Here is a 9,630-nt window from a genome sequence, read left to right as displayed (position 1 = left end):
TAAGACCCCATGAACTGTATAGCCTGCCAGGCTCTTCTGTCCATGGAACTCTCCAGGCAAGAATACTGGAATGGGTTGCCATTCCCTTCTCCAGGGGATCTTCTGGACTCAGGGATCAAATCCAATTGGTCTCCTGCATTGCAGACAGATTCTTTACCCTCTGAGCCATCAGGGAAGATGAGACTGTGTATTTAAAATAACAGAAAATGTGTTTATCCCATGGCTTCTATTGATCAAGGACCTAGGTACAGGTTAGCTGAGTCCTCTGCTCAGGGTGTCACCACTCTGAAATCAAATTGTTGACTTAGGCTGCAGTCTCATCTGGGGCTCAGGGTCCTCTTCACAGCTCACATGGTTGTTAGCAGAATTCAGGGCCTTGCAGCTGAGTGATTTATGTCCCTGTGTTCTTGCTGCTGCCTGAGGACAACTCTCAGCACCTGAGGTCAGTCTCAGGGCCTTGCCATGTTCTACATTTTTTGGATTGTTGTGTTTGCATTTGTCTCCAGGTATTTTTTCCTCTTTAATGTCTTCAATGACCTATTGGTTACTCAGTAGCATACTGCTTAGCTTCCAGGTGTTTGTGTTTGGGGTTGGTTTTTTTTCCTTGTAGTTGATTTCCAGGCTCATAGCCTTGGGGTCAGAAAAGATGCTTGCTATGAAGTATGGTCAGGCCACTCAAGATGGCTGTTCTCTGGCTGTCTGTACAGTCTCTGCTCAACCGGTTCCTGCTTTACTTGCATGACTCTTCAATCCTCTTAATTATAGGGCTTAATTAGTAACTGCCCAGGTGCTTGCTCTCTGCCCCATCTGCTGGTTTCCTTGGTAATTGATGAGCCAATCTGACGTCATTTCCCCCTATAACTAGTAGCCTCTTTCTCCCTGGAGTAGCGAGGATGGCTGCCAGCTAGCAGTCCTGTCTGCCATCTGCCATACACAGCGGTGGTCTAGGACCTTCCTTCAGACTGTAAGCTGCTCTGTCCAGTAAGTCACTGATGTCTCTGCTGCCCTCTAATGATGAGGAAACCCCCAGGAGCTGAGATTAGGACACAAGGATGGGGGAAAAGAAGGCTGTGGGGGCGATTCCGAGGAGGCCATCCAGTAGCATGCGGGGCCCTGTGGCAGCTGTGTGCCACGAGAGATATCTTTTTCTTCTATCATGTTGATAATATCCTGTTTAACCTCAGTTTTTTTCCAATTTGAAAGTAGCAGCCCTGTGCTCTTTGGTTCATCTGACTGCACAGGGGTGGCTGGTGAATACAGACAAAATGCAAGGGCCTGGATTATCTACAAAATTCAAGGACACTTCCAACCTACCACCCCTAAACAATTACAGACACAGGCTTTAGGGCTTTTGATTCAGAGACAGATCTGTGAGTTGAACATGGCCAGTTACCCGGAAAGGTTTGGTTGGAGCCTATAGCAACCGCAAAATAGCAAGAGTGCCCTTGGGCTTCTGGTTCCAGGTACAGCGTGATTGAACAACAGCTATATGCAGTCTATGATGTATTACAACAGGTGGGAGACATTACCAAAAAAATACTTGATTCTTTGAGTGACACAAAAAACCACTATTCATTTATGTGCGACATATAGGGTCCCCATGGACATCAATAGTGACCAAGGAATCTACTTAATTCTTGTGAAGTTCAGGAGTGAAAGCGAAAATGAAGGTGCTCAGTCATGCCCAACTCTTTGCGACCCTGTGGACTGTAGCCCACCAGGCTCCTCCGTCCATGGGATTCTCCAGGCAAGAATACTGAGATTCTCTAGGCAAGAAGTTCAGGAATGGGCCATTATAAATGACATACATGGGCATTTGCACCTGCCTTTCAATTCCACTGCTGCTGGGCTATGAATAGACTACTTAAACAATAGTTGAGATGGGAAACTCACTCCCAGCACGTGGGCACATCCCAGGAGCAATCATCTCAGTGCCAAGGCCATGTTAATCCAAAGACAAACAGTCAATACCACTCAGGTTCAACTGTTGATCACTGAAGAACTGTTGACAACTATAGGTCAGGGCAATAACTCAGTTTTGCCTTTGCCACAGGATCTACGCCCAGAGGAACAGATTATAAATAGCCCTTGGGACTGGCAGATAAGTCCCTGGTGATTTGGGTTTACAACCTTGTTGGAATCAGAAAGGGACTTATACCTGTCCTCTACCTGGTCCCACCTGGAAAAAGGCACTATTATACTAACTCTGTGATCTGGTCTGTTACACTGCCTCTTCAGTATTTGACACTGGTTAGTGGAAACAGTGTCAGACTTTATTTTTGGGGGCTCCAAAATCACTGCAGATGGCGATTGCAGCCATGAAATTAAAAGACGCTTACTCCTTGGAAGGAAAGTTATGACCAACCTAGATAGCATATTCAAAAGCAGAGACATTACTTTGCCAACAAAGGTCTGTCTAGTCAAGGCTATGGTTTTTCCAGTGGTCATGTATGGATGTGAGAGTTGGACTTTGAAGAAAGCTGAGCACCGAAGAATTGATGCTTTTGAACTGTGGTGTTGGAGAAGACTCTTGAGAGTCCCTTGGACTGCAAGGAGATCCAACAAGTCCATTCTAAAGGAGGTCAGTCCTGGGTGTCCTTTGGAAGGAATGATGCTAAAGCTGAAACTCCAGTACTTTGGCCACCTCGTGTGAAGAGTTGACTCATTGGAAAAGACCCTGATGTTGGGAGGGATTGGGGGCAGGAGGAGAAGGGGATGACAGAGGATGAGATGGCTGGATGGCATCACCGACTTGATGGACATGAGTTTGGGTGAACTATGGGAGTTGGTGATAGACAGGGAGGCCTGGCGTGCTGCAATTCATGGGGTCGCAAAGAGTCGGACATGACTGAGTGAACTGAACTGAACTGAACTGATGGGCACTAAACATAGGCAGGTGGTACAGTATTGCAGGCCAGGACAAAACCCTTAGGCAGGGGTGCCGTTATCTCAGAATGGTGTTACTGCTTGTATTTGCTTAGTAGTTAGTAGTTGTGATCTTCTTGTATTGGGCCTGTTAAACATCTTGCAACTCATCCTACTCTGAGTGAAGGGAATCTGTTTGTGAACTGGGTGACCATGATGGCCTCACCACAAAATGAGGTGATTGGTGAGTCTACAGCAAAAGGAGCTATTGTCGACCTCAGAAGTTCCCCGAAAAATTGACTTGATAAGCACCTGACTCCAAAGCTTGCCTGCCTCTTGGATGGTCTGTATGGCATTTCTGGTATTTGGTTGCAATGCACCTCTATCTACCTATCCTCAGGGATATTGCAGAAGAGGGATGGGCTGAGATTATAAGGGTCATACACGTATGGGTGGAATGTATGACTAGGCAATTCAGGATGGCTGTTTGCTGTCTGTACATCTCCTCCTCAACCAGGCCCTGCTTCACTCATATGACTATTCAATCCTCTTAATTATAGGGCTTAATAGTAGTTGCCTACTTGCTTGCTCCCTGTCCCAGCTCTGGTTTCCCTGGTAATTGATGAGTCAGTCTGACATTAATTCCCCCTATAAATGGTAGTCTCCTTCTTCCCCGAGTAGCAAAGACTGCTGCCACATCCTGTCTGCTGTCTGCCACACACAGTGAGGTGCTGCTCCTGGACCTTGCTTCAGATGTGTAAGATCCTCTATCAAATAAGACACTGATGACTCTTGCTACCTTGAGGCTCTTTCTTCAGTCCTGAGGCTGGGCAACTGCAAGACTTGCAGGCCTGCAGGGTACAACCCAATGTGTGATTTAAATCTTCAATTTAGTGGGACTTGTTTTGTGGTCTAGCATGTGATATATCCTAGAGGATAGAACTTTTGTTTTTGGAAAACTTGCCTGGTTAGATAGATTGGATCCACCCATGATAATATCCCTTTGGATTATAGTTGACTGATTAGGGACCCTAATTACACCTGCAAAATTCTCTTTGCTATATTGTTATATAATCATGGAGATGATATCCAACTGTATTTACAGGACCCTACAATGTTCAAAAGGAAATTATACTGGTGTTTACCCTGGGGTCAGGAATTGTGGGGTCCCTCTTAGAATTTTGCATACCACATATGGTCACCTGACCCTTTTACATGCCTTATACCACGAACCAAAAGGTGAAAAAGGCTAATTTAACTGTAATGATCCCAAGTATCAAAGGAAATTGGTTGCTACTATAATGGAAGCAAGGAGGACTTTGTCTGGAACCCAGGAGATTTTCTGAGGTTCCTCTCAGTACTTCCATGCCCACAGTGAAGGTCAATGAAAAGCTACCGGAACTGAAAAAAGAAAGGCAGGGTAATTGAGGAGTCAGACCCTTCAGAAGGGAAGGATAGAATCATTCTCCCTGGTAAAGAATCTAGAGCTGTGGGTTCTGGCTGGGGGCAAGAAAAACAGGGAATAAGCAGGTGAAGTGGAAGCTGTAGACATCAACTCTGACGCCATGAACAATTACAGAAACCAGGAAGGGTAACTGCATATTTTCTGTTATTTGTATGTGCTTGTATATTCTAACCCTCTTCTACTTCCCATTTTAATTTTATATAAAACTAGGTGGAGGTCAACTTTAAAATGTAGTCTTTAGTGGAACCAAGACTGAGATTGAAGCATAATTAATATAGGCAGCAGTGAATTCACTGACCATTGGGGTTTTGGGTCTTACTTGGGTGAAGGGCAGGGAGGGCAAGAATTTCACTTATTACAGGGTTAACTGTTTCTTGCTAAAAATGTAGTTAATTGTTGTGCAGGTATTGAAACAGGTGTAGAATGGTGCATATGAAAGTTGAAGAGTCAAAGGGATCGACTGAACTGGTTATAAGCTTAAGCTTCCTAGCTCTAAATTCTTTCTCCAGTTGCACATCCAGAATGTGCAGTCCTTCAGCTATCTTGCAGCCCCAGCCCAGGAGGCCTGGTGATCACCTTGCTAAGAGTCTTGTAAGAGGCACACCACATGCTTCTGGCCTCAGGCTGTAGCAACCTTCTGTCTCCCATTGCACACACTCCCAAGCATGACTCCTGACTTTCTTGCCCACTACAGGGTTGTTCCTGAGACCTTTCCAAGGCGGACAATGCCTGCTCTGGTTTACCACCTGCAGAAACATCTTGGCTTCCTCAGCAACCAGTTCACATTCCTTGGCTTGCCTGTGCCCTCAGTGATCACTGTTTATCAGATGATTCTAAACAAGTTCTGACACAGGCAACCTGGCAAACTCTCACCACCTAGTGTCATCTGCAAATACACATTTTCCAATGAAAAAAATTCAACTAACGAGTAAGTTTAAAAAGGAATTCCATTTGAGGCAAACTGAGGATTCTAACCCAGAAAGCAAATTCTTAGAAAGCTCTGAGAACTGTCCCACCGGTTAGAAGTTGAAGGCATAGATACACATTTTTGAGACAAAGAATTGTACATCAAAATGACATGCTGATATTTTACATAAAATTCATGAAGGACATATAGTCTGGGTAAGCACAAACGAAGTGAGCAGCAAGTCACCATGACCCCCAGCAGAGCTGGAAAAGAACATTATTCTTTGGAGAAGTTACCTTGCTCGGGACTTCCCTGGCAGTCCAGTGGTTACGACTTTGTGCTTCCAGGGCAAGGGGCACTGTTTCAATCATTGGATAAGGAACTAAGATTCTACATGCTGTGTGACACAGCCAACAATTTTTTTTTTTTTTTTTTAAGTTACATTGTTAGTGTCAGAAGAAAGAAGAAAAAATTGATCTTTAGGGTCGAGCAGGCATTCCTGTCTTTGAGCAGGTCTGGTTAATGTGTAATGAAGGCCTGAACAGGATTTTGGGTTTAATGTTTTTTGTCCTGCCTTTAAATTTGATTCCATCAGAGGTATGAGTGCCAGAGAGCTTCCAAGCTTGGAACTTGTCAAGGACAAATGGATATGTTGTGTCTTTTCCATAAATATTAGTAAAAACTGTGATGACCCAAGGACAAAAGAGCAGATAAAACCAAGGAGGGTCTTGGAATGCAGGAACGGGAAAACTAGACCCTTATCGTCCTTCCCTCCCCCATGTTGTAAGGTCCTCCTGAGCAGTATAACCTGTCTCCCCTCCTACGCCATAGGGAGAAGGTATTTGCCTTACTCTCCCCCCAGCACCTAGTATTCGTGCCTCATCCAATCAGCAAATGACCCGCAAGACCCCTATCCCACTCCTTTACGCTGGGTATAAAAGTGGACTAAGGACCCCTGTTCAACCTCAGTTCTCCCCTGAGCTGGCCTGCTATTCTAACAGCGTCTCCTGTTCTGAAAAAACTTTACTTCCCTCTCATCCTGTCTCTTGTCTGGAAATTCTTTTCCAACCTGTGCACGGACCATGACAGAAAGGAGTTAGCCATATACCCAGGTGACATTGATTTGTTCCATTTGTCAGAAACCCAATTTGAGTCTAACCTGTTTTGTTATATTGTTGTACCTGATTCTGAAATTTCGGAATGGGAATGTGGGGTCTTTTTACTGAGTCCAAGCTCACTCTGCTTGCTACACAACAGGCCAATGAACCCAAGACTTGAGGTGTTGAGGCAAGGAAGAGACTTTAATTGGGGAGCTGGCAGACCTAGAAGATGGCAGGCTAGTGCCTCAAAATAACCATCTAACTGGGGTGTGGATGCCAGGTTCTTTTATAGATCAGAGAGAAAGAAGCAATGAGGAACTAAAGTCAAAAGGCAGAATAGGAGGGAGAGGCAGTGGGGAAGTAAAGTGAAAGGGTCTTCAGTCTTGCAAAACATCCCCAAGAGAATGGTCAGCCTTTGGAAGGGGTGTGTTAATCTCTTCTATTCACAGGTTCAGTTCAGTTCAGTTGCTCAGTCATGTCCGACTCTTTGCGACCTCATGAATCGCAGCACGCCAGGCCTCCCTGTCCATCAACAACTCCCGGAGTTCACTCAGACTCACGTTCATCGAGTCAGTGATGCCATCCAGCCATCTCATCCTCTGTCGTCCCTTTCTCCTCCTGCCCCCAATCCCTCCCAGAATCAGAGTCTTTTCCAATGAGTCAGTTCTTCGCATAAGGTGGCCAAAGTACTGGAGTTTCAGCTTTAGCATCAGTCCTTCCAAAGAAATCCCAGGGTCATCTCCTTCAGAATGGACTGGTTGGATCTCCTTGCAGGCCAAGGGACTCTCAAGAGTCTTCTCCAACACCACAGTTCAAAAGCATCAATTCTTCGGCGCTCAACCTTCTTCACAGTCCAACTCTCACATCCATACATGACCACTGGAAAAACCATAGCCTTGACTAGACGGACCTTTGTTGGCAGAGTAATGTCTCTGCTTTTCGATGGTGTGATCACTCATCTAGAGCCAGACATCCTGGAATGTGAAGTCAAGTGGGCCTTAGAAAGCATCACTATGAACAAAGCTAGTGGAGGTGATGGAATTCCAGTTGAGCTATTTCAAATCCTGAAAGATGATGCTGTGAAAGTGCTGCACTCAATATGCCAGCAAATTTGGAAAACTCAGCAGTGGCCACAGGACTGGAAAAAGTCAGTTTTCATTCCAATCCCAAAGAAAGGCAATGCCAAAGAATGCTCAAACTACTGCACAATTGCACTCATCTCACATGCTAGTAAAGTAATGCTCAAAATTCTCTAAGCCAGGCTTCAGCAATACATGAACCGTGAACTTCCTGATGTTCAAGCTGGCTTTAGAAAAGGCAGAGGAACCAGAGATCAAATTGCCAACATCCGCTGGATCATGGAAAAAGCAAGAGAGTTCCAGAAAAACATCTATTTCTGCTTTATTGACTATGTCAAAGCCTTTGACTGTGTGGATCACAATAAACTGTGGAAAATTCTGAAAGAGATGGGAATATCAGACCACCTGACCTGCCTCTTGAGAAATTTGTATGCAGGTCAGGAAGCAACAGTTAGAACTGGACATGGAACAACAGACTGGTTCCAAATAGGAAAAGGAGCCGTCAAGGCTGTATATTGTCACCCTGCTTATTTAACTTATATGTAGAGTACATCATGAGAAACGCTGGGCTGGAAGAAGCACAAGCTTGAATCAAGATTGCTGGGAGAAATCTCAATAACCTCAGATATGCAGATGACACCACCCTTATGGCAGAAAGTGAAGAGGAACTAAAAAGTCTCTTGATGAAAGTGAGAGAGGAGAGTGAAAAAGTTGGCTTAAAGCTCAACATTCAGAAAACGAAGATCATGGCATCTGGCCCCATCACTTCATGGCAAATAGATGGGGAAACAGTGGAAACAGTGTCAGACTTTATTTTTTTGGGCTCCAAAACCACTGCAGATGGTGACTGCAGCCATGAAATTAAAAGATGCTTACTCCTTGGAAGGAAAGTTATGACCAACCTAGATAGCATATTCAAAAGCAGAGACATTACATTACTATTCACAGGTGGGCAGGGACAAATTATCTTTCCAGGAGCTGAACAAAGGCACTTTAGTTTACAGTCAAGCAGAATGGCAGGGTCCTCCAGACAAGCCATTGAGTATAATTACAATGACAAATGTGATGAAAAGCAAGTCAAAGTAACAGTTTGAAACGGGGAGTCAGAATTGGCTTTCTCCCTGTAACAGTCTCTGTAAGTATCTCTCTGTGTTGTAGATACATGCTATTGTCAAAATTAATTTTTAAAAGAGCTCTATTTAATTGACTTAAAGGAAATTAAATGCTTATATAAATACTTGGAAAAATAAATGAAACTGGTCAGAATGAACTTCAGGTTCATATGATCTGGAAAATATTCAGTACTGAATTAATATTTGATTAAGTTAGCTTAAGCTTGTTGGTTTGATTAATAAAGACATGTCTTTAGAGTCATCAATATTAAATATACTTTTACTGTACCTTGGTTTACTAGAAATCAAATAAAACCTTATTACTGTTACAAAATTTGTTAGCAAGAAAAATAACAATAACTTTTAAGTAAATAGAGGTAAATGAGATAAGAACTTTACGTAAACTCTTAAGGAATATCTGATTTAGGAATGTCTACTCTAAAGACAGTATCTCCAGATTTTGGTAACCTGAAACAAAACTAAGTTAAACCATGAAAATTCCTTCACTGTCTGGGTCATTATAAGTAGGATGAAATACTGTGCCATTAATTGCTGGGCAGGTCTAAGTTCACCTACTTTTGTCTTATGAGAAACTAAAGTTGTTTGGGCTTATTAGATACATGTTTTTGTACCACATTGTGGAAAGAAATTCTAAGGAAGATGTATGTTTCTAAAATACAGTCATAAATGCCAATCAGGAAACGCTGGTATGACAGTTTATAATTACTTGCTTCTTGGATTTTGCTAGAGACTAAGGTTTAAGGTAAAGAATTATAAGGGAAACATTTCAGTATGCAAGGAAAGTAGGACGCGTGTTTTCAGCCAAGAAGGTAAGAGGAACAGAAATACATTTTGTTTAAAAAAAAAAAAGTGGTTTTGTTATAGAGCTGGTTGTTTCTAAATGGATACATCAAGTTGTCAAAGATTTGTGGAAACGAACACTAAGAGGTTTGTACATGGTCAGGACTGGCTTAGGTAATATTGAACTTCATTAAAAAAATCTTCAAAGTGGCACAAAACCTGAATTTGATTATCTAAGAGGATAAAGTTTTCTTAAGATTTTGGATTGTTTTTGGTAATAGATTGTGAGTTTCTTCGTGTT

At 43.1% G+C, this 9,630-nt stretch overlaps 1 long non-coding RNA gene across 1 annotated transcript; it reads left to right on the top strand.

The window, feature by feature from the left end:
- The first annotated feature begins 880 nt into the window (after nucleotides 1–880).
- On the top strand, nucleotides 881–7,360 carry LOC129626983 (uncharacterized). The gene is made up of 3 exons (XR_008702360.1): nucleotides 881–964; nucleotides 2,442–2,581; nucleotides 5,025–7,360. It is a non-coding gene; the product is annotated as an uncharacterized LOC129626983 (long non-coding RNA).
- Nucleotides 7,361–9,630: the final 2,270 nt, after the last annotated feature.

Source organism: Bubalus kerabau, chromosome 14 (genome assembly GCF_029407905.1).
Source record: "Bubalus kerabau isolate K-KA32 ecotype Philippines breed swamp buffalo chromosome 14, PCC_UOA_SB_1v2, whole genome shotgun sequence".
Lineage (NCBI taxonomy): Eukaryota > Metazoa > Chordata > Mammalia > Artiodactyla > Bovidae > Bubalus > Bubalus kerabau.
Note: the sequence above shows the minus strand (reverse complement) of the source record. Positions and strands in the feature narration are given on the sequence as shown.